The sequence below is a fragment of the Bombina bombina genome, chromosome 5 (assembly GCF_027579735.1).
Source record: "Bombina bombina isolate aBomBom1 chromosome 5, aBomBom1.pri, whole genome shotgun sequence".
In the NCBI taxonomy this organism is placed as follows: domain Eukaryota; kingdom Metazoa; phylum Chordata; class Amphibia; order Anura; family Bombinatoridae; genus Bombina; species Bombina bombina.
Window position 1 is genome coordinate 954302836 of NC_069503.1, and position 24121 is coordinate 954326956.

A 24121-nucleotide genomic window follows, 5' to 3' on the forward strand; every position below is an offset into this window, starting at 1 on the left:
ATTGTTGTTTTGGTAGAATGCAAAAATGCATAGGGTCTATCTGCTGGATCATGCCTAGAAGCTGTAAACTCAGTTAAAATACAATGTATGTGTATAAACACTGATGGGGGGTGGTGGAGTTGGCTTCTCCAGGCAGCTTAGCTATGTAATTCATTTTGCTTATTTTTGAAAATTTTAAAAAACTTGCCAGCAATTTTTAAACATTTTTTTTAATGTAAACTATTTTTAATTAATTAGCCCTTTTAGGATATGCATATATCTTAACCTGTTTTATGTCCCTTTAAGTAGAAGTGATGTTGCTATTCAATTGTTGAATTTTGCAAGTTCCGGTGAGCATAGTCCCCATTAACAATGTGCGCCTGAAAACATATTGATAAATACTGAGTGCTGTGCTCTATTTGAGTTTTGTGGGGCTGTGCCATATTCCTAACTTGGTTGTTAGAGATGTATTTTAGGATATGCATATATCTTAACCTGTTTTATGTCCCTTTAAGTAGAAGTGATGTTGCTATTCAATTGTTGAATTTTGCAAGTTCCGGTGAGCATAGTCCCCATTAACAATGTGCGCCTGAAAACATATTGATAAATACTGAGTGCTGTGCTCTATTTGAGTTTTGTGGGGCTGTGCCATATTCCTAACTTGGTTGATAGAGATGTATTTAAAATTGGCAGAAATATTTATTTTCCAATTGGCATTGGTGGGTTGGATTTAGTAACTTTCTACCAACTTTCTACTAAAATGTTGTAGTAAGATTCTTTAAGAACACTTATGTTTTTTAAAGTTTAGTGCTTACATTAAAAGAAGCTGTATATAACAACCATATTTGTGATATCCTGTAATTATTATGGAATTAATCCAAAGCCACATTTTGCCTCAAGCACTTGAGAATAGTAGTACTTATGCATATACTTCTGACCAGTTATTTCTCTAAAGCAGTTTGTTGCAGACAGTTGCAGAGGTTTTACAAAAATATATATATTTGAATTGTCTTGATGTCCGTTGGAATTATTGCACAGAAATGTTATATCATTCAAGATTGCTTATAAAACATTCCACAAAACCACATTACCTGCTCTTGAAGTGCTTAAAGTGCTGGAAGGAAACAAGTTTTATACTTTCACACAATAGCTCTTTTATTCTTAATCAAAAACACTGACTTGCAAGGGAAGAGGATGAAATCTTTTCACATACGTAATGCCCACCAACGGTTCAACTTGCCAACAAGACAACAAGCTGCAAACGTTACCTCGGAGCCCATCAATCTGACAACATGAGACATGTGCTTGTAAGTTGTCTCTAGTAGGATATTTCACTGCCATTCACTTTTTTCTTCCCTGTCTTCATAACAAAAGTGTACTGACCTCCCCCATGACCTGGCAAGTGCTGAGATACCCATAACAAGTTTTTTTCTGTCTCTGTGCTTGGGCAAATGGAAAGCAGGGGGCTTCAGAGGTTCTTGAATGTAGGGATAAAAGGAACTGCTTGTGCTTGGCTGAAAAAGTATAGCTTACGTTCCTCCGCAAATTGATTTCCGAAGTTTCTCATGCAGCCTGTCTGCTAGATGATGGGGTTTGTTAATTTATTTGTTTATTTTCTCGAAGGGGGTTTCTGTAATTGCATCTTATACTGGGTTCCCACGCTACCGTTGTTTGCTACTTTGTTTCCTATTCCTATCACGTGTGCTAATTAGTTGGAGCTGCTGGCTGACTGGGAGGCGTGTGTCTTCATTGAATCTAGGGAGACATCTCCCTACACAGTTCCATGGTTAGAACAATATGTTCTATATGTATAAATGTGAGTGTGTGTGTATATCTATCTATCTATTTATCTATCTATCTATCTATCTATTTATCTATCTATATATCTATCTATTTATCTATCTATTTATCTATCTATTTATCTATCTATATATCAGTGTTCTCCACAGAAAAGCACAAATTAATTTAATTTAGTGAGACATTACCTGCACAGTTCCATGGTTAGAACAATATGAATGTGCATATACAGTATATACACACCCATATTTATGTCTGAATATGTATGTATGTATGTATACATGTCTGTATAAGTCTATATATGTGTGTATTTATGTGTTTATATGTGTAAATATGTATGTGCACACATACTATATGCTCCTTAAAGTGAAGGTAAAGTTGCGGCTCTTGGATCATTCATATATGTAGCCTATGCGATAATATATGAAATCACTAACTTTTAATAACAAAAAAAATAATTGTAAAATTATAGTTTTTAATTATTACTTTTTCTATTGAAAGCGCTGTCGCTCAGCCCTTGATTGATTTCCTGGTCAGTGCTCTATCCCATGTAGAAAGCGGCCCCACCCGCTTTCTACGTAAGCAGCCAGGCTCACTCCCTATTAACTAAGATGTGCGCATTGTGTTGAGCATGCGCTGTAGACAGAGGGGGCAGTTTTTCTACAGGATTTTAATTGGATGCCAGAGTTTACGTCACCATAACAAAATATGTGACACAGAGCCGGGCATTCTGCTGGACTCTAGGATTTACGGTTTGCAGTGTCATTATATCGTTCAATATTTAAAATTAAAAAAAAATATTATTTTATGGAGCTTGTGGGCCCGTGTTTCTGGCGAGTCTTCAGATTCGCCAGAAACAGCAGTTATAACCGTTGCTTTATAACCCTGTCCACCTGCTCTGAGCAGGTGGACAGGAATCGCCACAATTCTAGCAGATCGAGTATGATAGGGTTAAATTACACCTCCCTGCTGGCGGCCCATTGGCCGCGAGTCTGCAGGGGGCGTCGTTGCACCAGCAGCTCTTGTGAGCTGCTGGTGCAATGCTGAATATGGAGAGTCTATTGCTCTCCGCATTCAGCGAGGTCTTGCAGACCTGATCCGCACTGTCGGATCAGGTCCGACAGACCTTTGATACATAGGCCCCTATGTCTCAATTACTACAGTAATTGTCACTATTTTACAGGTACAGTATTTATTAATACGAATTAATACGAATGAAATACTATGCTGTGTAAGTGTTAAACTAAACATAGCACTATTACACCCTTAATAGATATTAGTTCAAACATGTTTTCAAGTTTTTAAACCCTGGCAAGCGAAAATAAAGCTAAAACCACGTTGTTTCACTTTAACCCCTTAAGGACAAGGCCATTTTTCAATTTCTTTCCCTTAAGGACCAAGGCTATTTTTACATTTCTGCAGTGTTTGTGTTTAGCTGCAATTTCCCACACATATTATATACAGTTTTTCTCGCCATTAAATGGACTTTCTAAAGACACCATTATTTTTATCATATTTTACAATTTACCATAAAAAAAATTATAAAATATGATGAAAAAATGGAAAAAAACACACGTTTTCTAACTTTGACCCCCAAAATCTGTTGCACATCTACAACCACCAAAAAACACTCATGCTAAATAGTTTCTAAATTTTGTCCTGAGTTTAGAAATACCCAATATTTACACATTCTTTGCTTTTTTTGTAAGTTATAGGGCAATAAGTGCAAATAGCACTTTGCTATTTCCAAACCATTTTTTTTCAAAATAAGCGATAGTTATATTGGAACACTGATATGTGTCTGGAATCCCTGAATATCCCTTGACATGTATATTTTTTTTTTTTAGTAGACATCCCAAAGTTTTGATCTAGGCCCATTTTGGTCTATTTCATGCCACCATTTCACCGCCAAATGCGATCAAATAAATAATATTGTTCACTTTTTCACAAACTTTTTCACAAATATCAGGTTTCTCACTGAAATTGTTTACAAACAACTTGTGCAATTATGGCACAAATGGTTGTAAATGCTTCTCTGGGATCCCCTTTGTTTAGAAATAGCAGACATATATGGCTTTGGCGTTGCTTTTTGGTAATTAGAAGGCCGCTAAATGCCGCTGCGCACCACATTTGTATTAGGCCCAGCAGTGAAGGGGTTAATTAGGTAGCTTGTATGGAGCTTGTAGGGTTAATTTTAGCTTTAGGGTAGTGTAGTAGACAACCCAAAGTATTGATCTAGGCCAATTTTGATATATTTCATGCCACCATTTCACCGCCAAATGCGATCAAATAAAAAAAATTGTTCACTTTTTCACTAACTTTGGGTTTCTCACTGGAATTATTTACAAACAAGTTGTGCAATTATGGCACACATGGTTGTAAATGCTTCTCTGGGATCCCCTTTGTTCAGAAATAGCAGACATATATGGCTTTGGCATTGCTTTTTGGTAATTAGAAGGCCGCTAAATGCCGCTGCGCACCAAACTTGTATTATGCCCAGCAGTGACAGGGTTAATTAGGTAACTTGTAGGGAGCTTGAAGGGTTAATTTTAGCTTTAGTGTAGAAATCAGCCTCCCACCTGACACATCCCACCCCATGATCCCTCCCAAACAGCTCTCTTCCCTCCCCCACCCCACAATTTTCCCCGCCATCTTAAGTACTGGCAGAAAGTCTGCCAGTACTAAGATAAAAGTTTATTTTTTTATTTTTTTTATTATTTAAAAAAATAATAATCATATTCTGCTGTGTAGGATCCCCCCCTTAGCCCCCAACCTGCCTGATCCCCCCAAAGAGCTCTCTAACCCTCCTCCCACTAACTATTAGTCACCATTTTGGGTACTGGCAGCTGTCTGCCAGTACCCACTTTGCAAAATAACTTTTTTTTTAAACCTAACATTTTCTGTAGTGTAGCTGCCCCCCTCCATACCCTACACCCTCCCCCTCCAAGATCACCCCCAGATCACTCCTTGATCACCCCTCCTCTGTACCCACCACCCTCTTCCAGCATCACAATTGCCTTAGATCGCGCGCGCACGCGCAAACGCGAACGCACACCCGCCCCTCACCTCCAGTGCACGCTCCCGCGCGCACCCGGCATAGTAAACAGCCGGAAGGAAGTTCCCCAGTGATGGGCCACCCACCCACCTCCCTGCAATGGCTCCCACCCACCAACGATCGGCACCATCACTGGCCGATGCAGAGAGTGGCTCTCTCTGCATCGGTGTGCCTAAAAAGGTATTGCAGTGATGCCTCAATATTGAGGCATCACTGCAATACCTTGAAAGCGGCTGGAAGCGATCAGGATCGCTTCCAGTCGCTTGAAACCCTTAACGACGTACAGGGTACGTTGCTGGTCTTTAAAGACCAGCTTGTGTAAGACGTACCCTGTACGACATGCGTCGTTAAGGGGTTAAGGTAGTTTTCACTTTACAGCGGGGCTCCGTTCCCTAACCCGCTGTATATATACATACTAGTCCTAAAGCCCGTGTGCACGGGCCATTTTTTGCAGTACAGCGGTCCCACCCCTTGCTCTCTCTCTCCCCCTCTCTTTTGCTCTCCCCCCTTTCTTTTGTGCTCTCTCTCTCCCCCCTCTCTTTTGCGCTCTCTCTCTCGGCCCCCTCTCTTTTGCTCTCTCTCTCCCCCCCTCTATTTTTCTCTCTCTCCCCTCTTTTTTGCTCTCTCTCTTCCCTCTCTTTTGCTCTCTCTCTTCCCTCTCTTTTACTCTCTCTCCCTTCTCTTTTGCTCTCTCTCCCCCTCTCTTTTGCTCTCTATCCCTCCTCTTTGGCTCTCTCCCCCCTTTCTTTTGCTCTCTCTCCCCCTCTTTGGCTCTCTCCCCCCTTTCTTTTGCTCTCTCTCCCCCCTCTCTTTTGCGCTCTCTCTCTCGGCCCCCTCTCTTTTGCTCTCTCTCTCCCCCCTCTATTTTTCTCTCTCTCCCCCTCTCTCCCCTCTTTTTTGCTCTCTCTCTTCCCTCTCTTTTGCTCTCTCTCTTCCCTCTCTTTTGCTCTCTCTCCCTTCTCTTTTGCTCTCTCTCCCCCTCTCTTTTGCTCTCTATCCCCCCTCTTTGGCTCTCTCCCCCCTTTCTTTTGCTCTCTCTCCCCCTCTTTGGCTCTCTCCCCCCCTTTCTTTTGCTCTCTCTCCCCCCTCTCTTGTGTGCTCTCTCCCCCCCTCACTTTTGCTATCTCTCTCTCCCCCCTCTCTTTTGCTATCTCTCTCTCCCCCCTCTTTTTTGCTTTCTCTCCCCCTCTCTTTTGCTCTCTCTCCCCCCTCTTTTTTGCTCTCTCTCTCTCTCTCTCTCCCTTCTCTATTGCTCTCTCTCCCCCTCTCTTTTGCTCTCTCTCCCTTCTCTTTTGCTCTCTCTCCCCCTCTCTTTTGCTCTCTCTCCCCCACTCTTTTGCTCTCTCCCCCCTTTCTTTTGCGCTCTTTCCCCCTCTCTTTTGTTCTCTCTCCCCCCTCTCTTTTGCTCTCTCCCCCCCATCTTTGGCTCTCTCCCCCCTTTCTTTTGCGCTCTCTCCCCCCTCTTTGGCTCTCTCTTTGCCCTCTTTATCTCTCTCTCCCAACTCTGTGGCTCTCTCTCCCTTCTCTTTTGCTCTCTCTCCCCCTTTCTTTTACGCTCTCTCCCCCCTCTCTTTTGTTCTCTCTCCCCCCTCTTTGGCTCTCTCCCCCTTTCTTTTGCGCAATCTCCCCCCTCTCTTTTGTTCTCTATCCCAGGCCACAACTACAAGATCCGTACCGTAAACTGAAAGTCAGTAGTTATGGGTTTTATGTTACAAAGCTGTACCATAAAACTCGTAACTAAAGTGTCACAAAGTACACCAACACCCATAAACTACCTATTAACCCCTAAACTGCCACCGCAAACACTAAACTTATTAACCCCTAATCTGCCACTCCGGACATTGCCGCCACTATAATAAACATATTAACCCCTAAATCGCCACACTCCTGCATCACAAACACTAGTTAAATATTATTAACTCCTAATCTGCTGTCCCTAACATCGCTGCAACCTACATTACTGTTACTAACCTCTAATCTGCTGCCCCCAAAAATCGCCGCCACCTAACTACACTTATTAACCCCTAATCTGCTGCCCCCAATGTCGCCGCCACTATACTAAAGTTATTAACCTCTGGCCTCCCACATCACTAACACTAAATAAAAATATTAACCCCTAAACCTAACCCTAAGTCTAACCCTAACCCTAACACCCCTAACTTTAATATAATTAAAATAAATCTAAATACAAATTACTATTATTACCTAAATACTTACCTATAAAATAAACCCTAAGCTTGCTACAATATAACTAATAGTTACATTGTAGCTATCTTAGGTTTTATTTTTATTTCAGGGGTAAGTTTGTATTTATTTTAACTAGGTAGACTAGTTAGTAAATAGTTATTAACTATTTACTAGCTACCTAGTTAAAATAAATACAAAGTTACCTGTAAAATAAAACCGAACCTCTCTTACACTAACACCTAACATTACACTAAAATTAAATAAATGACATTAATTAAATACAATGAACTAAATTACAAAAAAAATAAACACTAAATTACACAAAATAAAAAAGAAATGATCAAATATTTAAACTAATTACACCTAATCTAATAGCCCTATCAAAATGAAAAAGCTTCCCCAAAATAAAAAAACCCTAGCCTACACTAAACTGCCAATAGCCCTTAAAAGGGCCTTTTGCGGGGCATTGCCCCAAAGAAATCAGCTCTTTTACCTGTAAAAAAAAAACCCCACCACCCACACAACCAACCCCCCAAAAAAACTACCTAAAAAACCTAAGCTCCCCATTGCCCTGAAAAGGGCATTTGGATGGGCATTGCCCTTAAAATGGCATTTATCTCTTTTTCTGTGCCCAAAGTCCCTAATCTAAAAATAAAACCCACCCAATACACCCTTAAAAAAACCTAACACTAACCGCCGAAGATCCACTTACAGTTTTTGAAGTCCGGACATCCATCCTCATCCAGCCAGGAGAAGTCTTCATCCAAGTGGGCAGAAGTCCTCAACCAAGCCGGGAGATGTCTTCATCCAAGCAGCAAGAAGTCGTCCTCAAGGCGGGCAGAAGTCTTCAGAAATGTAAAAAAATGTAGTTGAACTTTATCAACTCTATACCAAATCAAAAGCCTCCCTTACTGGTGAAATCTCTCACAAATAATTCCACAGTATACAATGGGTAGAAGTGTGGGTTTGTAGGGGGCGTCTGAGGCGATCTGGTTGTAGACACTTAATTATAATTGATAAATATAAATTTAAATGTATAGGTTGGTCAAGATATAGGTTGTGTTAATAAGTGACTTAAGTGTATTAACAAAGGTATATATAATAATTCATAATAAATACATGAAAATCAAAAAATTGATAAAAAATATTTTGATAAAAAATATTTATATTAATAAAAAGAACAAAAATGAAAATTAGCACAAAAATTAGCAAAACACTCAGACGGGATGTGCAGTATTAATTTGTGTTTGTGAAACCTCAAAAAAATCCTCCTTATACTAATGAAATTGGACAAATGGAAACCAAAAAAAAAAACGGTAAAAAAAAAGGAAGTAAAAAAGACAATCCTGAAAAATATCTAAAATTAAAAACTTAAAAGTGTTGACTAATTCTGTGATGGAAATAAGAGTCCTTAGCAATGCAGATTATAATACAATACTATTTAATATAACTAATACATTCAATATAATAAATTAGAGTTATGTTAAAAAACAATTATAAATAATGACACCGGTGTCAATCGCTAAAAAGTCCTTAATAATAATTAATAACAAACTACTACCATTCAATATAACTGGCACCCATGTGATCAAAAATCCAGCTTGGAAACAAAGTTATGGCTAAGGATGCCACAGCAAGAGAGGACAAAAAAATCAGCACATAATGTCCAAGGATACACTATAAGGTGAAGTGAATACAATTGCCTAACATCAGCCACAGTTATATTATTGAGACTGGCTACAAAACTGTCTTTTTTCCATCGGTAACAAACTATCGTCCTTGAATTGAGCTCATTTTAGAGATAGAATCAGAACTATTCCCACATTTGTTGTCTGGTTTAAAAGTGTCAGCGTCATATTAGACTATTGTTTTGGTCAGGAACTGATATAATAGAGATATTATCAAGTGCTAATTTATGCTTTGTATGAGTGTTATATTGAATGGTATATAGATCTAATTGAGTAGTTTGTTATTAATTATTATTAAGGACTTTTTAGCGATTGACACCGGTGTCATTATTTATAATTGTTTTTTACCATAACTATAATGTATTATATTGAATGTATTAGTTATATTAAATAATATTGTATTATAATCTGCATCGCTATGGACTCTTATTTCCATCGCAGATTCTTTCATCGTATTTGTACAAATTGGCCAGTATATATTTTCAGCCTGTTTTCCGATCAGATTGGGTAACTGGTTCATAGAAATACCTACCTCCTAGACAGACATAGAATTAGTCAACACTTTTAAGTTTTCAATTTTAGACATTTTTCATGATTGTCTTTTTTTACTTCCTTTTTTTACCGTTTCTTTTTTTTTTTTTTTTGGTTTCCATTTGTCCAATTTCATTAGTATAAGGAGGAATTTTTTGAGGTTTCACAAACACAAATTAATACTGCACATCACGTCTGAGTGTTTCGCTAATTTTTGTGCTAATTTTCATTTTTGTTCTTTTTATTAATATAAATATTTTTTCTCAAAATATTTTTTATCAATGTTTTGATTTTCATGTATTTATTATGAATTATTATATGTACATTTGTTAATACACTTAAGTCACTTATTAACATGACCTATAACTTGACCAACCTATAGATTTAAATTTAAATTTATCAATTATAATTAAGGGCAGAAGGGGGGCGGAGCCAACAGCCTAACAGAGAAGTCATGTTCTATAGAGCTCCTGCTGAAATTTATTGAAAATAACAGAAAATTGGAGCTACTCTTTTATAATTGTCTCTAAAAACTAATTCTAAGTGAGCATAAGTGCCCTTACCATATTAGTGGCCGTTTTTACCTTATTTATACTACCCGATTATACCTCAGATGACTGCTGCAGACTGGGAAACACCCGGGTCGCTGGGGCCTATGCATACTGTCCCATCCAGGATGGAGGAAGATACCAATGCTATTTTTAAAGCTCTGCGGATGTTCAGCTTACAGATGCGGACAAGTTTCAATGATTTATCCATTAGTTTACAGAATGTCACTACGCCACGGATGATCCAGACGACAGACGAATGGGGGAGTGTAAATCCCCTAGCCTGCAGTAACCAGCCTCTCAAGCATCTGAAGCAGCTTGCGGAGCCAAAAGTGGTTCATAGTGTTGATAAGCCCGGTACACCTGCGGTTTCTAACCTGCCCGGTAATGACTCTGATTTTGAGGAGGTGATCACCCTCGTGGGTCAGAAAGATGTTCGCTTATATGCGCAGGAGAATCCCCTCAAGAGCACTAGTCTGCGGTACTTACCTCCTTCTGGCGGTTACACACCCGGGGACATTGAGCTTAGGAGTGAGCTTGTAAAACTATCTGAACTCTTTTATGATAGCGTGATCCGGTGGAGCTATAATAGTCCTACTTACCCTGAAGCCCCCTCCCTCGACGGCTGGGGTATGCCTGCTTGCTGGTCCGTGCGAGGTAGCGATTTGAGAGACTGCTTCCCTATACCTACATTGCTTGCTTTGAGCGTGGCAGCAATTAGTTCTCAGGGGATGGCTGCTGCTCTTTGCACAGAGTTGGTGAGAGGTCTTTTCGATCCAGGAGGCCACTTATTTTGTCTGCGGCCTGATCTCCACGATACAGCTGAGAGATTTCGTTAGTGAACTATAGTTTTCTATGAGGCTATGAACTGATGAAACTCGTTAACAGATAGATCCTCAGACTCCTCAATACGGATAAGCTTACATTTATTATAGACACTGGCTTATTGTTAATATAAAGTTTCCATGATGTACATACCCTAAGTCTACCCAGTACCTTTTTATTAAAGAGAGGTGGCAACACACATACGATATCTATTGATAAGTTTTCATGATTGCATTCAGTGAGCAGTCGCTTCAAACCCAATCTCAAGTTTATTGCAAAACTATGTATTTTTCTTCTGGTACCTGTGTGTCCATTTTTAGGTTAACTTAGGTCCCCTAAGTATATTTCATGGGCCTAATTAATACGCATGCTTTTCTATGTTTTATGCCTGATATTAGCTATATGTTACCTGTCATTAAGTACACAAAAAGCTGTTTAAAAGCAGAATGTTCTTATATGTTTAGCAGAGGCCTCTAATACTACAAGAATGCAGAATTCTCACTACTCGGAAGCTTTGAGTTGCGTTACTATTAGGGAGCCACGTGGACATATTTCTGTAATCCCAGGTCTTTACTTATTCTGTAACCAAGAGGTTTTGGGTTCTAGGTCGAGCACTGTATGTTTTACTGTTACCAGATTTTACTGTTCATGGTTCCCTAAGCAGAGATACCCTAGTTGTCTCATATATATATAAACTGCTATTTCCATCTATCAACATCTCTACATAAGGATATATAATACTGATTCTCAGGCGCTTTAAATGTTTAAATGTGTTACTTATGTGTTTGGAGACCTACTTTTACCAACTGCTTGATGTACATATAAACTCCTAATGACAAAACTATATATTCTTGCAGCATAGGTTTGGTGTATGATGGCTTATATTGACATACACGAAGAGATGTCTAATCCCTTAAAGTCAGTTAGGACTATTTTTCAGTCAAATATGCTTTTATATACTATAATATTTATTTTTACCTCCTAGTCATTTAGCTAACTGTATACACATGTCACGTGGTTTATAGTTAGTTTAATGAGATCGCTCTTTCAAATATATATTCTCACATAGCTTCCCTCTACCTACAACAGCGTGATTTATTACCTCACTTTTATATATTGTAAACGCTGCTGGGCCGTGTTCACTGGGAAGGCACGGCTCAGCATAATAGTTGATTTAATGAGCTTGGTCTGAGACATGTATATAATACCTAATGGCATGCATGATGACAGAGAAATTGGTCTGTTCGTTTCTAGACGAAACTTACACTTCTTAGATGTTACTAAATAATATTGTTATAATTCTGTTTAATAGAGTACTTACAAGCCCTAAATCTTTAGTATATTTATCAATTTCACATGCTACCTGGCTCCGCCCTCCTTTTCCCCCTCCTTCCCCCCCCCCCCCTATTTTATATTGAGCGGCTCTCGCCCGCTGCATCCCCCTCCCCCATAAAACTTTAGAGCCATCCCCTCCCTAGCCCTATTTTTATATGAGTAAATACTTTAATCTTTCATTTATTTAGCTGGGAGAGGTTCATTTTTGCTTTTGTTACTGTTAAGATACTCTATGATAAAACTGAAGTCCCTTTATATGATAACCCACATTTTATAGCTACACCTGGAATATTTGAATATATTACTTTGTCAATAGTACTATGTATACAACTATTTGTAAATGTTTTGGGTATACCTTTATATATTGTATTTGACTACGACTTCAATAAAAAATTGTTTAAAAAAAAAAAAAAAAATTAAGGGCAGAAGTCTTCATCCAGGCGGCATCTTCTATCTTCATCCTTCCGACACGGAGCGGCTCCATCTTCAAGACATCCGGCACGGAGCATCCTCTTCTTTCGCTGGCTATTCAAGAATGAAGTTTCCTTCAAATGACGTCATCCAAGATGGCGTCCCTTGAATTCCGATTGGCTGATAGAATTCTATCAGCCAATCGGAATTAAAGGGTAAAAAATCCTATTGGCTGATGCAATCAGCCAATAGGATTGAGCTTGCATTCTATTGGCTGTTCCAATCAGCCAATAGAATGCAAGCTCAATCCTATAATATAATATCTTTTTTTACTGAATTTTATCATTCTTTAAAATTGTAAATCATGACAATGCCTTTCAAAGTGCCTGTGCCTACATTACTGAACTCAGGAACATGAAATGGCTTTTATAGTGACTCGCCTCCATTGAAGTCCAAACTCATTCACAAGAGTGCCTTTCAAACGGCTTTCCCTACATTAGTGAACTTGTAATCATGAACAAGCATTTGTGACTGTGAGTTCAGTAATAGACACTCATAGTCGCCATTTTGTTTTCAGTTTATGCCAAAATTGAAACAGGCCTTTAACAAACAATAGAAAAAAATATTGTTTAAACCTATCCTTGTGAAAGTTACAAAGCGACCATATAGTGATAGAAAAAAGAGTGCACAGCCTGTCCATCGTGACAGCCTGAAAGATGCATTTAGATGGGTTAGCAGTGATGCGGATGGAAACTGGTTTCAATAGTTAACTATGACAGTCGTGCCTTAGTGATCTTTAAAAACACGATTTAACAGTGCAAATGTGAGCCCTTTTTGTAAGCTTATCGGTTAAAAACTTGTTCACAGTGGCGGGTTTTAAATAACTAAATTAATATAGCTTTGTGATCTCTCAAGAAACTTGGTTCCCAATTTGGTCGGAAAGCAAAATGTGTTTTCAGGAGCAATGATAGCGTATGCTGTCGGCATTTATCGATGTGCGGCGGACATGATCCGCTATATCAGATCATGTCTGTCCGCACATTAATAAATGCACCCCATTGAGTGTAATTGAGGCCTTTATAGTAAACTCTAAAAAAATGTCATTTTAAACTGAAGATTGTAAAAAGACAAATAATTGATCAAGTACCTTACTTTATCAAAATTCCATTGTTGTCACGCAATCCTGTATTAAATATTTTATCTTTTCCATACCCAAAGTGGGACTCATTATGCGAGTCCTATCACGGGGGTCTACCTAGGTAGGAGCCGGGTCTGCCATCTTTGTTAATGCCCATGTGTATTAGCCACATGCAGCGTCACCAATTGAGCTATAGCGGCCAGAATAGAACACAAATTAATAATAATTTCACTAACATTGCCATTGTACACATGTGTTACATTAAGCATGTGTGCGTTAAAGTGCATTGGATCCATGAATATTTTAATCGCATTCTAATAAGTTAACCCTTTAAGGACAAGGCTATTTTTACATTTCTGCAGTGTTTGTGTTTAGCCTTAATTTTCCTCTTACTCATTTACAGTACCCACACATATTATATACTGTTTTTCTTGCCATTAAATGTAATTTTTAAAGATACCATTATTTTCATCATATCTTATAACTTACCATAAAAAAAATTATAAAATATGAGGAAAAAAGTGAAAAAAAAAACACTTTTTTTTTTTTATACTTTGACACCCAAAATCTGTTACACATCTACAACCACCAAAAAACACCCATGCTAAATAGTTTCTAAATTTTGCCCTGAGTTTAGAAATACCCAATGTAATATTTACTTATTCTTTGCTTTTTTTTAGCAAGTTATAGGGCAATAAATACAAGTAGCACTTTGCTATTTCCAAACCATTTTTTTTTTCAAAATTAGCAATAGTCACATTGGAACACTGATATCTGTCAGGAATCCCTGAATATCCCTTGACATGTATATATATATTTTTAGTAGACAACCCAAAGTATTGACCTAGGCCCATTTTGGTATAGTTCATGCCACCATTTCACTGCCAAATGCGATCAAATAAAAAAAAAAAGTTCACTTTTTCACTAACTTTGGGTTTCTTACTGAAATTATTTACAAACAGCTTGTGCAATTATGGCACAAATGTTTGTAAATGCTTTTCTGGGATCCCCTTTGTTCAGAAATAGCAGACATTTATGACTGTGGCATTACTTTTTGGTAATTAGATGGTCGCTAAATGCCGCTGCGCACCACACTTGTATGAGGCCCAGCAGTGAAGGGGTTAATTAGGTAGCTTGAAAGGAGCTTGTAGGGTTAATTTTAGCTTTAGGGTAGTATAGTAGACAACCCAAAGTATTGATCTAGGCCCATTTTGATATATGTCATGCCACCATTTCCCCACCAAATTCGATCAAATAAAAATCGTTCACTTTTTCACTAACTGGGTTTCTTACTGAAATTATTTAGAAACAGCTTGTGCAATTATGGAACAAATGGTTGTAAATGCTTCTCTCGGATCCCCTTTCTTCAGAAATAGCAAACATATATGGCTTTGGCATTGCTTTTTGGTAATTAGAAGGCCGCTAAATGCCGCTGCGCACCACACTTGTATTATGCCCAGCAGTGATGGGGTTAATTAGGTAGCTTGTAGGGAGCTTGAAGGGTTAATTTTAGCTTTAGTATAGAGATCAGCCTCCCATCTGACACATCCCACCCCCTGATCCCTCCCAAACATCTCTCTTCCCCCCCCCACCCCATCTTAAATACTGCCAGTACTAAAATAAAAGTTTTTTTTTTTTCTTATTTAAAAAAAAAAAAATCTGTTCAGCTGTGATGGACCCACCTTAGCCCCCAACCTCCCTGATCCCCCCTAAACAGCTCTCTAACCCTCCCCTGCTACCTATTTGCTGCCATCTTGGGTACTGGCAGCTGTCTGCCAGTACCCAGTTTGCCTCCCAAAAAAAGTTTTTTGTTATATAATTTACATTTTTCTTTAGTTTAGCTGCCCTCCCTCAATACCCCCCTCCCTCTCCCCTCCCAGATCCTTTTGATCATTATGTTTCCCCCTCCCTCCTTCCTTTTCAAGTACATTGGTGGCAGTGGTTGCTGCACGTGCGCACACACGTGCACGCACGCGCCCCCTGTTTACATTAAATTTATTATGTTTAAAAGCTTACAGCTAGATTATGAGTTATGCGCGCTATAGGGAAATTAACAAATGCAACAAAAGTTGCGTTATTTAACCCCCTATAGCGCAGCCTTTACAAGTTTCCAAACAGCCGGCTTGTGCATGCAATATAGTTGCGTTGAGCTCCATACCGCACACAATCCAATCGCTGTTTTGACGTGCTCGTGCACGCTTTCCCCATAGACATCAATGGGGAGAGCGGGTCAGAAAAAAACCTAACTCCTCCAATCGCGGAAAGAAAAGCTCCGTAACGCAACCCCGTTGATGTCTATGGGGAAAAAAAACTAACGTTTAAACCTAACACCCTAACACCCAAGACTAAATACCCCTAATCTGCCGCCCCCAACATCGCCGGCAACTACATAATGTTATTAACCCCTAATCTGCCGCCCCCGTTATCGCCGCCACCTAAATAAAACTATTAACCCCTAATCTGCCGCTCCCAATATTGCTGCCACTATTCTAACATTATTAACCCCTATTCCCCTGCACCCCAACATCGCCCACACTATATTAAAGTTATTAACCCCTATTCTGCCGCTCCCAGACATGGCCGCCACTAAATAAAGGTATTAACCCCTAAACCGCCAGCCCCCCACATCGCAACAACCTAAATTAAACTATATTAACCCCTAACACCCCCTAACTTTAACATAATTAAAATAGAGCTAAACTAAAGTTACAATTATTAACTAAATAATACCTATTTAAAACTAAATACATACTTACCTGTGAAATAAAACCTAAGCTAGCTACAATATAATAATAGTTATATTGTAGCTAGCTTAGGTTTTATTTTTATTTCACAGGTAAGTTTTCATTTATTTATGAATCATCCAATAGAATGAGAGCTGCTTCAATCCTATTGGCTGATTTGAACAGCCAATAGGATTTTAGCAGCACTAATTCCTATTGGCTAATTCAATTTTTTTCAGGCAAAAGGAATGCAAGGGACGCTATCTTGAATCGCGTCCCTGCATTGAAGATTCAGTGTACGGCGGTGATCATATGAAGAGGATGCTCCGCGCCGGATGTCTTCAGGATGGACTCACTCCGCGCCGCCGGGTTTAAGATAGAAGATGCCGTCTGGATGAAGATAGAAGAGGCCGTCTGGATGAAGACTTCTCGCCACCTGGATGAGGACTTCGCTGCCTGGATGTAGATAGAAGAGGCCGTCTGGATGAAGACTTCTCACCGCCTGGATGAAGATCGTTCAAGCGGGACTTCAAAAACTCTAAGTGGATCGTTGGGGGTTAGTGTTAGGTTTTTTGTAAAGGTGTTTTTGGGTGTTTTTTTTTTTTTTAGATTAGGGTTTGGGCAGCAAAAGAGCTAAATGCCCTTTTAAGGGCAATGCCCATACAAATGCCCTTTTCAGGGCAATGGGTAGATTAGGTTTTTTTAGAATTAGGTTTTTTATTTTGGGGGGTTGGTTGGGTGGTGGGTTTTACAGTTGGGGGGGGTCTTTGTATTTTTTTTTTCAGGGAAAAGAGCTGATATCTTTGGGGCAATGCCCCACAAATGGCCCTTTTAAGGGCTATTGGCAGTTTATTATAGGCTAGGGTTTTTTTATTTTGGGTGGGCTTTTTAATTTTGATAGGGCTATTAGATTAGGTGTAATTCTTTTTTATTTTGGATAATTTCGTTTGTTATTTTTCGTAATTTAGTGTTTGTTATTTTTTGTAATTTAGTCTTTTTTATTTTTTGTAATAAGATACTTTGTAAATTTTTAGAGTAGTGTTAGGAGTTTTTTAAAGTGTAGTTTAGTTTTATTTAATTGGTAGTTAGTTTAATAATTATATAAGTTTAATTGTTAGTTTAAACTTAGTTCTTTTAATTTGACAGGTAAGTTTAGATTTAATTTAAGTTAGGGAAATTGTAATTTTATTATAAAGTTAGGGGGCATTAGGTTTAGGGTTTACTAGTTTAATTTAGTTTATTGCGATGTGGGGGCTTTCGGTTTAGGGGTTAATAGTTTACTTTAGTTTCATTGTGGGGGCTTGCGGTTTAGAGGTTAATAGGTTTATTATAGTGGCGACGGTGTAGGGCTTAATAACTTAAGTATAGTGGGGCGGACGGCAGATAAGGGGTTAATAATATTGATATATTGTTTGCGATGCTGGAGGGTGGCGGTTTAGGGGTTAATAACTTTATTATTGTGGTGACGATGTTGGGGAGGGTCGGAATAGGGGTTAATAAAAAAATTTAGTGGCGGCAATGTCGGGAGTGGCAGATTTTTACGTGTGAGGGACTGACGTTGCGGTACAGGCTAACAATGGTATTGAGCCAGTTGTTCGTTCCTGTGAGTGCACTTCTCTCTGTATGTATTTAGTCTCCCTATGGGAAAAAGGGGCAACCAGACGTGGACTCTTTGCTCAGTGTGCTTAGAGGAATATGGCTACACCTCACTGACGAGGCCCAATGAAGGCCGAAACAATCGTCTGGGGTTGCTGTGTTCCTTGTTCAGAGAAGAATTGCCTGGTATTTCGGCACTGGACTGACCGTAATAGGCGGGATCACACTGATATACTACAGGAAAGTTCCACTTTGTGAAAAGCATTACTGGGGTAAAAAGTTGCACCCAGGTGGTACATCGCCATAGAACAGGCTAACAATGGTATTGAGCCAGTTGTTCGTTCCTGTGAGTGCACTTTTCTCTGTATGTATTTAGTCTCCCTATGGAAAAAAGGGGCAACCAGACGTGGACTCCTTGCTCAGTGTGCTTAGAGGAATATGGCTACACCTCACTGACGAGGCCCAATGAAGGCCGAAACGATCATCTGGGGATGCTGTGTTCCTTGTTCAGAGAGGAATTGCCTGGTATTTTGGCGCTGGACTGACCGTAATAGGCGGGATCAGACGGATAAACTACAGGAAAGTTCCACTCTGTGAAAAGCATTACTGGGCTAAAAAGTTGCACCCAGGTGGTAAATCGCCATAGAACAGGCTAACAATGGTATTGAGCCAGTTGTTCGTTTCTGTGAGTGCACTTCTCTCTCTCTCTCTCTCTCTCTCTCTATATATATATATATATATATATATATACATGTGTGTGTTAATGATATGACATCACATTTGATATTAAATGTGACATCATACATGATATAACTAAGTATGAAGTCACAAAAGACATAAATAACACCTGTTGAATTTGCATTGTTTAAAGGGATATTGTTCTCATAAAATATTTGGTCATGTATATAGGTGAAGTAAAAGAAAAAGGTAGCAGCACCACAGTATAAAGCTTTTCAACTGCTTTTAATGAAGAAACATTCAAAAAACAACAACGTTTCGGTCAGCACCTGACCTTAATCATGATTAAGGTCAGGTACTGACCGAAACGTCTTTGTTTTTTTGAATGTTTCTTCATTAAAAGCAGTTGAAAAGCTTTATACTGTGGTGCTGCTACCTTTTTCTTTTACTTTGTCTACATTGGGATTGGTGAAAAGACCCCGGCAGCGTGCACCCCTAATTGGATGGTGAGTGCTGGGCCTACCTTTGTTATTTACATGTATATAGGTGAGCAGCAATTTTATAGCTAAAATAGCTATTATTAAATTGCAGGAAATACATAGTTGTAAATACATGAGAGTTCTGCATTAATGCTCAGTGGTTGGTATGGACAACTACCATTAGTTAACAGGCATACACAACAGGTTAAACACAAATTGTTAACTAAATGATTTTCAAACCTTCATATCTGAGAATAATTATACAATGAAAACTGCAGCTTTATTTTGTCGAATGAGTATATTGTTTTGCTTGCTCATTTAGCTGATTGCCCTGTTCCCCAGAACAAAAGAATCTTTGCAAACCGGTCACCAACGAATATTCAGATATAACACAAACTCTCATTTAGATTACGAGTTTTGTCGGTAAAGCTGTGCGTGGCTAACGAGCAGTTTTCCCTCACTGCTCACCTACAGTAACGCTGGTATTACGTTTTTTTTTTCAACCCGGCGTTAGCCGCAGAAAAAGTGAGAGAAGAGCAAAATTTTGCTCCACATCTCACCTCAATACCAGCGCTGCTTACGGTAGCGGTGAGCTGGCTAAACATGCTCGTGCACGATTTCCCCATAGGAATCAATGGGGCAGAGCCGGCTGAAAAAAACCTAATACCTGCAAAAAAGCAGCGTTCAGCTCTTAACGCAGCCCCATTGATTCCTATGGGGAAAATACATTTATGTCTAACACCCTAACATGAACCCCGAGTCTAAACACCCCTAATCTTACACTTATTAACCCCTAATCTGCCGCCCCGACATTGCCGACTCCTGCATTATAATTATTAACCCCTAATTTTCCACTCCGGACACTGCCGCCACCTACATTATAGTTATGAACCCCTAATCTGCTGCCCCCAACATCGCCGACACCTACATTATATTTATGAACCCCTAATCTGCTGCCCCCAATGTCGCCACAACCTACCTACACTTCTTAACCCCTAATCTGCCGCCCACAACGTCGCCGCCACTAAAATAAAGTTATTAACCCCTAAACCGCCGTACTCCCGCATCGCAAACATTAGTTAAATTTTATTAACCCCTAATCTGCCATCCCTAACATCGCCGCAACCTAACTACACTTATTAACCACTAATCTGCCGCCGCCAACGTCGCCACCACTATAATAAATATATTAACCCCTAAACCTAAGTCTAACCCTAACCCCCCTAACTTAAATATAATTTAAAATAATCAAAATAAAATAACTTTAAATACCTAAATTTTTCCTATTTAAAACTAAATACTTACCTATAAAATAAACCCTAAGCTAGCAACAATATAACTAATAGTTACATTGTAGCTAGCTTAGGGTTTATTTTTATTTTTCAGGCAACTTTGTATTTATTTTAACTAGGTACAATAGTTATTAAATAGTTATTAACTATTTAATAGCTACCTAGCTAAAATAAAGACAAATTTACCTGTAAAATAAAAATAAACCTAAGTTACAATTACACCTAACACTACACTATAATTAAATTAATTCCCTAAACTAACTACAATTAAATACAATTAAATACAATTATCTAAATTACGGAAAACAAACAAACACTAAATTACAGAAAATAATAAAATAATTACATTTTTTAAAAACTTGTTACATCTAATCTAATCCCCCTAATAAAATAAAAAAGCCCCCCAAAATAATAAAAAATCCCTACCCTATACTAAATTACAAATAGCCCTTAAAAGGGCCTTTTGCGGGGCATTGCCCCAAAGTAATCAGCTCTTTTACCTGAAAAAAGTACAATACCCCCCCCAACATTAAAACCCACCAGCCACATACCCAACCCTACTCTAAAACCCACCCAATCCCTCCTTAATAAAACCTAACACTAACCCCTTGAAGATCACCCTACCTTGAGACGTCTTCACCCAACCAGGCAGAAGTGGTCCTCCAGATGGCCAGAAGTCTTCATCCTATCCGGGCAGAAGAGATCCTCCAGACAGGCAGAAGTTTTCATCCAGACTGCATCTTCTATCTTCATCTATCCGGAGTGGAGCGGGTCCATCTTCAAGACATCCGACACGGAGCATCCTCTTCCTTCCGACGACTAACACTAAATGACGGTACCTTTAAGTGACGTCATCCAAGATGGCGTCCCTTCAATTCCGATTGGCTGATAGAATTCTATTGCCCAATTCTATAGCCCAAAGCCCTAACCTAAAAATAAAACCCACCCAATAAACCCTTAAAAAAAAATAACACTAACCACTGAAGATCCACTTACAGTTTTGAAGAGCCGGCATCCATCCTCAACGAAGCCGGGAGAAGTCCTCAACAAAGCGGCAAGAAGTCTTCATCCAAGCCAGGAGAAGTGGTCCTCCAGACGGGCAGAAGTCTTCATCCAGACGGCATCTTCTATCTTCAACTATCTGGCGTGGAGCGGCTCTGCCTTCAAGACATCTGGCGCGGAGCATCCTCTTCAATCGACGGCTTATTCTGGAATGAATGTTCCTTTAAGTGACGTCATCCAAGATGGCGTCCCTTAGATTACGATTGGCTGATAGAATTCTATCAGCCAATCAGAATTAAGGTTGAAAAAATCCTATTGTCTGACGCAATCAGTCAATAGGATTGAACTTCAATCCTATTGGCTGATCCAATCAGCCAATAGGATTGAGCTTGCATTCTATTGCGATGGGGAGCTTAGTTTTTTTTTTTAGTTAGGGTTTTATTTGGGGGGTTGGTTGTGTGGGTGGTGGGTTTTACTGTTGGGGGGTTGGTTGTATTTTTTTTACAGGTAAAAGAGCTGATTTCTTTGGGGCAATGCCCCGCAAAAGGCCCTTTTAAGTAATTTAGTTTAGGCTATGGGTTTTTTGGGGAGGGGCTTTTTATTTTGATAGGGCTATTAGATTAGGTGTAATTAGTTTAAATATCTTGTAATTTGTTTTTTATTTTGTGTAATTTAGTGGGGTTTTTTTGTAATTTAGGTAAGTGTATTTAATTTAGTTAATTGTATTTAATTTAGGTAATTTATTTCATTGTAGTGTAGTGTTAGGTGTTAGTGTAACTTAGGTTAGGCTTTATTTTACAGGTAAATTTGTATTTATTTTAGCTAGGTAGTTATTAAATAGTTAATAACTATTTAGTAACTATTCTACCTAGTAAAAATAAATACAAACTTGCCTGTGAAATAAAAATAAAACCTAAGCTAGCTACAATGTAACTATTAGTTATATTGTAGCTAGCTTAGGGTTTATTTTACAGGTAAGTATTTCGTTTTAAATAGGAATTATTTAGTTATTAATAGTAGGTTTTATTTAGATTTATTTTAATTATATTTAAGTTAGGGGGTGTTAGGGTTAAGGTTAGACTTAGGTTTAGGGGTTAACAACTTTAGTACAGTGGCGGCGACATTGGGGGCGGCAGATTAGGGGTTAATAATTGTAGGTAGGTGGCGGCGATGTTAGGGGAGGCAGATTAGGGGTTAATAATATTTAACTAGTGTTTGCGAGGCGGGAGTGCGGCAGTTTAGGGGTTAATATGTTTATTATAGTGGCGATGATGTCCGGAGCGGCAGATTAGGGGTTAATAATTTTATTTTAGTGTTTGCGATGCGGGAGGGCCTCGGTTTAGGGGTTAATAGGTAGTTTATGGGTGTTAGTGTACTTTTTATGAGTTTTATGCTACAGCTTTGTAGTGTAAAACTCATAACTACTGACTTTAGAATGCGTTACGAATCTTGCGGGATAGGCTGTACCGCTCACTTTTTGGACTAAAACAAAAAGCTTGTAATACCGGCGCGATGGAAGTCCCATTGAAAAAAGACTATATGCAAATTGTGTAAGTTGATTTGCTGTAAGGCCAAAAAAGTGTGCGGGACAGCTGCACCTACAAGACTCGTAATAGCAGCGGTAGTAAAAAAGCAGCATTATGAGCCTTAACGCTGCTTTTTTACTCATAACGCAAAACTCGTAATCTAGCCGTATATGATTTATTTATGATTAGAAGCTTTGTTTAGCGCATTTAAAAGTTTTAGTATTGAGGTATCTTATAATGTATTTTTTATTCATACAAATTTGAAAAGATTTCTAACCCTTTAATGGTCCTTTAAGGAAAATGTTTGGCATAAAAGGTGTTATGATGCCCCTTTAAATTAATACATTTATTTCTAAATTTACATATGAGACAGCAGCAATCATGCTAAAATGTCTTAAATAATTATAATTTAAAAATGATACACGTATAGAACCAGCTCTTATGATTAGTTTACACACTGGCTGAAAAATACAAACCCCATAGTTCTTTTGGTGGACAGACAAGCAAGTCCACACAATTAAATGTTAAATAAATATTTTTTAAGATAAGAACATTCATTTTCATTAAACAAAAAAACATACAAACAAAAACTGTAATACGTTTTGAAACACCCTCTTTCAAATACAGTAAATTTTACTTTAATGTCCCTTTAAGGACAATCCAAATGTCCTAAGATCTGTTTGATGTCTGCTGTAGCCCCCAGAGGCCCCTTCACAAGTCACGAATGACATCACCAGATGTTCATATTCAAGTTGTTCAAAACACATAAAGATTTATAGTTTCTGATCAATCATTTTCTTCACACTCAAAGGAAAATAATCGTGGGTTTCTGTCACACTTCATATTCATATCTGAACAGGTCGGTCAGCATCAATGCTGGGCTGTATAAAGGCTATGGAGGGAAAATTCTGCTTAAAACTGAAGGACGTAAGAACTTTCTAATAAATGCTGTTTGTCCTTAAACACACATTAAGGTGGGAAATATAGTACAAGTTTGCAAGGAAGACATACGGCTAGATTACGAGTTTTGCGTTATGAGCGTCTCGGTGCTAACTTGCAAGTAATTTCCACCACTCACCTCCCTATAGCGCTGCTATTACAGGTTTGCAAAAACCCGGCGTTAGCGGGCAATATGGCAGCGTTGAGCTCCATTGAGCTCCATACTGCACTCAAATACCAGCGCTGCTTTGAGCTGGTTTTACGTGCTCATGCACGATTTCCCCATAGACATCAATGGGGAGAGCCGGCTAAAAAAAAGGCTAACACCTGCAATAAAGGAGCGTAAAGCTCCGTAACGCAGCCCCATTGATTCCTATGGGGAAAGAAAAGTT